Below are 8,493 nucleotides of genomic sequence, written 5' to 3'. Positions count from 1 at the left end.
TGCTGAATAGCGCGACCGCGTACGATTCCGGATCGCTAATACGAATGCGCGACCGATAATCCGATTCTGCTTGATGAATCAAAGGCACTGTATGCTATCCAATGTATCTTCTAAATCTGACATGATTTCAGGTGTGTTAGATACGTGGTTTCCAGCTGTTTTTTTGGCTGGGGAGAGCCACTCTAAAGGCAGTAAACTCTTTAACTCCCAAACTCATTATAAAAACATTTTTTTAATACTAATTAAAATAATATTTGTGCGAATACGGGTTGTTCCAACACAATTTTTGTATCGCCAGCTGCCAATATGGTTGGTACAATACTGAATTTTTAGTAAATGTATAGCAATAATTTTCTTGACATTATTCCCCCAAAAATGGGTGAGTAGCTCTCCATCTGTATGAGATTGGAGAGTATGCTCAGTTCAGGAAATTAGCACATACACTTATACCTTGTAGACGAGAGAGGGTGGAAAGTCACAAACAAATGCATACGCAAAGTATGCTGGCAAACAACACCATTTACAATACACAGTTCATGGAGAGATATCAAGGATGCTTCTGGTGGAAGTTAACCATTCAAATGAGGATAATACTGTATCGCAGGGGTGGGCAAACTTTGGTTCAGGGGCCACAATGAGTTTTAAAATTTGACAGATGGGCCAGACCAGCATCACATGGATGTGAGAGTGTTTGTATGAACGGATATAAACCATTAAGCCATAAAGACATAAAGACATTACCTACAAGTAAAAGAAAACTTACATTCAATTTCTGTGGTAATAGTGTTATCGGTCACCCTTTTTGTTTTTTTTGCCATTGGACAATTTTGTACCAATATTTGACGGGCTAGATAAAAAGCCCAACCTGCCATAGTTTGCCCATGCTTGCTGTATTGCAAGGTCACTTCACCTTCAGGACTAGGAACTGGAATTGACATCAAATCAAAAGATGAACTGACCCAAATTAATCATCCGCAGACATTTGATGATGTTCTTTTGACCCCTAGGAAAAGGCCATGGCCCCTTGAGGTCAAAATTGACTATTTGGTGAACCCTGCTTTAGAGGGTTTCGATAGCCAAATATTTCTACTGTAATACAGGGATGTTCTGGAGTTGATTGTTCTTTCTATTCGGGTGTCACATGGCTGGATGTGAACTCTCCTCTGTGACACTCCCACTAGCTGAATTCATGCGTGAGAATAGCTTTAACATTTAGCCATTTTACATCTGTACATTGTTTGTATCAACTTTTCAACCTGATTGCAACTAGAATTTGCATACAGATACTCTTCACTTTACGACCGAGTTCCATTCCTAGGACTAGGTCATTAGGCGAAATGGTCAGTAGGCGAAGACTGTACTTTACTGTACCTGTAGTGGCTTTGTTTTATTGGCACCATTTTTAACAAAAAGTAATATTTATAGGTTTATTAGAAAAAGGTCAAGAAACTCAAACTGTTTTCTTAATTTGCATAACTATGTATAACAGAATAAATAACATATTGGGTTTACCAGAACATAAACATGAAGGGTTAATTTGCTGCTTTCTGTTGCTTGATGTTGTGTGCAAATTTTATGCTTTGAATGTAGCTATAGCCCCCTGGGGATTGGCTGGAGAATAGCAGTATTTTTAGGCGGATACACCACCTTGACACATCTGGGTATAGATTATTGGGGTGTCCAGGAGCATTATCAAGCAGGAGGATCATTTTAAAGTGAATGCCCTTGTCCAGGGAATAAAGCTTGACACAAGGTATGAAGAAGTTAATGAACCAATCCTCAAATAAAGCTTGTGTCATCTATACCTTGTTATTTGCACAATAATAAACAGGCAGTGTGTGCCTACTAACCTGTTTAAATGCATGTGGGTTTTCAGAGCAATAGCTGATGAAAGGCTTTAACTTGAACCCAGTGGCATCTCTTTCCAACAACAATGTGACCAGGTCCCTAAAAGCCTTAAAGCCAGGCTTTGAATTTAACTATATTGTTTGCACTGGCTCACCAATGATACTCTGGTTATGTAGGTCTAATCTCCAACAAAACCACTGAAACCATCCATGGCTGGCTGTAAATGTTTTAGTCGATACTTCACCATCGCGATCCTTCAAAGTCTCAAATTGTTAAAAGGCTCATCGGCATCCTTTTTTGTATTTGGTCATCAAACTAGATTCCGAGTAATTTCTCCATTTCATGAATTAGACCCTTCCGCTGCCTAGGAATTATGGCTTTAAATCGTGGTGATGCTTTCACTGACTCTTTTGTATTTTATCCTTCAAGATTGAAATGATGGAATAAGCCAGATGGGCCACGTCCGAGAAGTCTTTAAAAAAGTAGGTTCGTTAATTGAGGACTAACTGAATTAAATTTTGATGACATGATTTTACACTAGTGCCGAACTGACTTTGTAAAGCCCAACTCCAGGCACCATTCTACAAGCATCTATGGCTGGCTTCTTATTTCCTACCAATATAATACTGATGTACTTACAGGCAATTATGAACACCAGAAATGCTGGTTGTTAAGCAAAGCTAGCAGGAAGAAACACCACTAAAACAGTTTTCCTTTATACCAGCCTGGAAGATTTTGATGACTCAGAAGTATAGCTGGAGCTGTACTATCTCGGTATGGTATACAAAGCCAGCTATAACTGTTAGAAGCAGGCTTACCAAAAGAGACAATTGTAGGTAAGAAAGGGCTAATTGGGAGTGACAATTTATGAAAATGATGTGATGGCTGATTCTTTTCACAGCGGCTTTCTAGGGATTGGTGGGGCATAATATATAGTTTACCAGAATATCAGTGCACAGGTACTATTAGGCTAAGTTCAGACAAATGGTTGACAACTACATGCTTAATTGCTCCTGGCTACATAATTTAAACAGCTATGTGTCTGGGATTGATAAGGGCAATACTGATATGCAATTATTTTGTTTGATGAAACAGTCTAGTATGGGGCTGCAGTTCCTTTGCCACAAATCAATATTATGTCAGAATTGCATACAATGCTTGGGAATTAATTTGGAAAGTGTTCCTATTCAAGTCTTTGAAAGCTGGTCAGTGACAGGCTGAAACAAGACATGTGAAATGTGAAATGGATATTTATATTGTCATATATTTCAGTGATATTCGGGGCTTTGGGCCATTCTGCACTGGTTTCAAAGTGGTGAACTTCAGTGAACAGGCATACAATAAAGACCCATCTGAACACTGGATTAAACTGGATACTTTTTCCTGAACTGCCATGTTCCTTCATTTGACTTTGTCAAACAATGTGAAGATTACTTGCAGAATGTAACATAACCGCCATTACTGTGCTCTTATTTTTTTCTATTGTTTATTACCAATTGGGTTCCCAAGTGTTTAGGATGAAATATTATAAAATTCTACTCTTACTTGCTCTTGATATTCTTATTCTACAAATATTTAATGTTTTTCTAACTGACTTGTCCCCAGTATTTGCCCCCCGTTCTATTTCTTATCCCACACATACATAGACATATAAAGTTAGTCAGTAGTACAATCCTACCTGTTCTTTTTCCTTCCCCTCTGATCTTGCATGTGGTCCTGGAACATATCAGAACCTATATGTCCATAGCATCCTATTTGCAACAAAATAATGTATCTTAATGGCAATGTGTCTACTCTGGGTTTAAGGTATAGCAAGGCTGCAAACAAGGAGAATGAAGAAGATGATATAAGGAACAGAAGGCATTACATGCAGGAATTTTTGCTTTTCTGACAGCGGCAGAGTACATCAGAAAATATTCTAATAAGCAGTTTCTTTTATTTGGAACACCGTAAAGTAGCTAAGAAGAACTCTATTTTATAAATTCTATTTTGAAAGAATACATTTCTAAGCTCAAAAAAGAATCTGTATACTTTTGCTATATTTGTATTTGTAGTTTCATCCCAAGAAAAGCCATGTTAACTGATATATTTACATTCCAGCCAGCACTGTAGTACAGTGTGCCTCAAGCTTACAGAAACACTGATATAAAAAGCTATACCATGAGTCAGATTCATGCATGCTTACAGCTTTATGTTAAGTCCATAGAAGCAAAAAATAAATCATTTCAATTTACTAAATGTAAATGGTGCAGTCAGGGATCCTTATATGCATTTATGATATACTAGCTAAATGTTTGTAGTTGATAGGAAATACTTGTAATGACAAAACAAGAAATTGCTAAACTACAAATTTTACTAAAAAATAAAATGACAATCTTTGATGCTTAAGTAACACTTAAAGTGGACCTGTCTTTAGTCATCCAACTATTTACTGACTAATGAATTTTCAAAATATATTGCTTCACTATTCCTGCAGCTACAGAAGTCAGTGAGGGTTTGTTTTCCTAGTTTCAATACATTACATTACAAGTATTTTTAAAAACAAAAAAATAATATAAACAAGAACCCAAGTCAAAATAAACACATATAGCCATAAGAACAACAAAAATAACAATGACAAATATTGCTCACCCTTATGATACTATGAACAATAGCAAATGGTGCAATGTAGTTGGTATGAAATTATAACTGGTAGTGAATAAGAGCAATACAATATATCCTTTGACACACGGCATATTACTATTACCAAAAAGTTAAGCTACGTACACAGGTCAAATTTTTCTCGCCCGATAATCGGCTTAGGGCCTATATCAGGCAAGAATCTGGCGTGTGTACAGCCCGCATCGTTCATCGTCTGTGGATCCATCCTGGCGGATGAACGACGAGCGATCCCAATGCAAGGGAAGGGGGGAGAGCATGCAGCAGGGTGCCGCTCCATCACTCTTCCCCTCCCCCCTCCATAGAGCAGAATGGTGCTGTATGTACGATCATGAAAGATCCTTTCCAACGACAAGAATTGCACGTGTGTACACGGCTTTAGGCACTTTGCTATGTATATTTATAGAAGAGAGCAAAATAGGGTAAGTGCCCCCAAATGCAATACACTAGGGGACATTAATCTCAAAAAAAGTGCAGAAGAGAATTAAGAAAGAATAAAAGAAAAGTCCAGCAGATAAGGAAGGGGGAGCAGTGAGAAGATTGTTCTCGGGTGGAGCATGCACACAATTTGATGGTGATAAAGCACCAAGTCCTGAGGAACACAAAATCCAGGGTTCCATTTATTGAATATCGGGATTCAATCATTTAAATAGCCAGGAGTTTTTCCATTGAAAATTTATCAGGACATTTTATGTTTTCAAGTGAGGGCTTGTTTTAAAGAGCAATTCCTACTTGTTAAGAATAGTAAATCCTTGAATTCAGTAACATCCAGCCAAAGGAATCCCCTAGGCTCCACAAAGGCTTTAACAAGTCCAGTAGGGGATGGCAACAAAATAGGAGCAAAAGGATGTTTTAAAATAGGAGACCCCAGACTCTGTGGTTGTGGTAACAGGACTTCCCCCTCTCCTTATATGTAGGGCTTAAATAGCCCTATTGTGTTGTGGTGGGAGAGTTGAGTATCTGGTTTCAACGTACCTGTTTCCCAGCATCTTCTTCTCCAACTGTTGGCTTTTTAAGATTCTTACTGCATAAGCACCTTTCCTTCTCCCCTTCCTATCATTGCTATGAGTTTGGGCTTTTATTGGTGGATGGTGCTGCTATCTAGGCAAGATTTCTTCCAACTGAAGCCAAATTTAAATGCACTATCTGATGGATTCTTTCTCTGGCTGCTTTTCTGATTTCAATCCATGTCAGGTCCAGATCCATTTATTCATCTGTCAACTCTTTGCTTTAGGGAACTCTCTCTCGCTTTTTTGCAAACTCCAAGGAAGAGATGCTTCTGTCTAGTCACTGTGCCACAATACCTAGATTGGTGGAGGGCTGCAGTTATGGGTGTCCCTTTGGAACTTTTCCCCATCTCCACTCTGGAGCTCAGTCAGCGCCTCTCACAAAGTCCCTTCACCTGATAGCTCAGTTTGGCCAGAGCATCTGTGCAGCTGATTTTTTTTTTAAGCCTTTACCTAAATGTTCTTAGAAACAATCATGTTTCTTTGCTCTGCAAGCAGTTCCTTTGACCTCATGACTTTTTTTGCTCAGATATGCATCGTCAGCTATTATGAGGCCTTCAACAGAGAGGTGTGTGCCTTTTCAAATCATGTCCAAAACAACTTAATTTATCATTGGTGGACTCTAATCAAGGTGTAGAATTTTATCAACAGCAGTCAAGAGAAAAGGAAGGCACCTGAGATCAATCTTGTTGTTGCAAAAGGTCTGAATACTTATGTAAATGTGATATTTCCATTTTTATTAATTTACAAAATTTTCAAAAATTCTGTTTTCACTGTCTTTAGAGTGCCTAATGTACATTAAAGCGGCATTTTGGCCTGCTCCATACTGGATTTTTTGTGATTGCAGAAGAGCTAGATCTAGTGAATTATTTAGGCCCCAACAGTGCAGTGCCCATACATCTGACAAGAAATCTTCAAGGCAAAAGTCAGACAGCGGCTAAGGCTTTAAGTAAACCTTTCTGAAGGTGGTCCTGTCCAGACGCACGAGTGGTGACAAGGACTGTTGAGTTTCTTTAAGACTTGGGAATCATCCAAAGTCCCGCTTTCTTTAAATGTTCTTACCAGAAAAAAAAGGATACAATGCCTCGTTTTACTCTTCAAGAATTGTGGAAGGCTCAAGTGGAAAGGGTGTTTTTGTATTTTACTCTTTATGAAACAAAAGGTGTCCATGGGGTTTCAACCAGTCCTAGCTCTACAAAGACCTGAATTCTTATATTTTTGTCTAGTTTTGCATGAAATCTCTACAATCCTCCAGAATAGATGATTTTCATTAATTTAACAGACGCATACCTACATGTTGTACTGGCACCCCAAAAAAGATATCTTCGTTTCATGGTCTCCAACTACCATTTTTAGTTAACCTGCTTGCCTTTCAGCCTGGCAAAAGAACATGGCAAGAACATTTACAATTTTGAATTGCAGTAATAGCTTTCCTGTGTCTCCAGGGGTCAGAATGCTTCATTACTTGAACGATATTCTAGTCCAAGTGAAAGTCAGGAATCAAATGAAGAATCACAAAAGTCTGGTTTTAAAAACTTTGTCCCATTTTGGATGGTTAGTAAATCAGAAGAGTCATCTTCAGCCTACCCAGGTAATGGAGTGTGATTTTCATTATCCAGTTGGTGAGCATTTCCTACCACAGCCCAAAATCTATTTTTTTTTTTTTTTTAAAGTCTGCTCCACGCGACATCCCCGACCCTTTTTTCATAACTAAATGGGAGAGAGACCTTAACATTCAATTTAAGCGTGAACAAAAGGACAGTATGCTACACTATGGGCACAAGGCCTCGATTAGTAACCGGTACCAAGAGCCAAATTACTCACAAGATGGTATAGGACCCCAGACCATTTAACAAAAATGTATCCACATACAAATCCGCAGTGCTGGAGATGCTGGCAACATACTGGCACTTTGTTACACATCTTCTGGAGCTGTCCTGCCCTGACCTCATTTTGGTCTGGAGTAGCAGAGACTCACAGAAATCTCCATTACTAATAAACCAGAGCTTGCCTTGCTTCATGTGTCAACACTGTTGAGGAAACGCTATAAAACCTCATTGCTGCGCCACCTAATGAAATCAAGGGATAAGCCTCCTGATAGGCCAGTACGCACCTGGTTTTACTGGGATGACTTTAAATGTTCAACAGACTATATAAGACTACTCCATCCTCCAGTCTAGGTTCCTAGCGCTATACGGGCATATCAATGCTAACCAACCCCACCCTTCTCTCTTTCCTCCACTTGCACTTATCTTATTGTTTTCTATTCTTTTTCTTTTTTTTTTTATTTACTTTTTTTTTTTTTAACTACGGAAAACTGGTAACCAATGGTACTCAGATTGAGTTTGACCTATGTTTTAGGAAGCTGTTTTCCATAGGATGTTCAAAATACTTGTAGACTGCATAATATTATTAGATGTTTTCATACAACAGAAATAGTAAAGTGTATTATTATGCTCCATAATTGCCTTTCCTATGTAATGCTTCACCATTTGTATATAGTTTAATGATTTATCTGTATGTTCTGTTGGTTCCTTAAAAAAAAAAAAAAAAAAAAAAAAAGTCGGCTCCAGTGAGCAAGCACATTATGTTTTGGGTCCCATGGGCAAAGTGGTATATGGACTGAGCAGGTGTTAGCTGCACATGACCAAATTTTTACATTTGTTCCCAGACTGTAATGAAACTACACATTCTACCAACACCTAGCACACAACCTAAAACCGAAAGGTAAATTTAGATACAAAAAAACTGTTCTAAAAAGTAATTCAGAATATGCAACTTTACTCCTCTACCGTTTAGCCAAGGCCCTAAAAAATTCAGCTGAAATTAACAGGATGCCAATTCCTTACCAGATCAACAAGGACCATATCATCCCATGGAGGAAGGCAATATTTTGCAGAAGATATTATGGTGTGATTTGATCAGCATGCCATACAATTCTGTAAGATGTATGCACTACTTTATATATGTGATAAATGGT

This window comes from Pyxicephalus adspersus, chromosome 1, assembly GCF_032062135.1.
Source record: "Pyxicephalus adspersus chromosome 1, UCB_Pads_2.0, whole genome shotgun sequence".
Taxonomy (NCBI): domain Eukaryota; kingdom Metazoa; phylum Chordata; class Amphibia; order Anura; family Pyxicephalidae; genus Pyxicephalus; species Pyxicephalus adspersus.
This window is presented reverse-complemented; position numbering follows the sequence as displayed.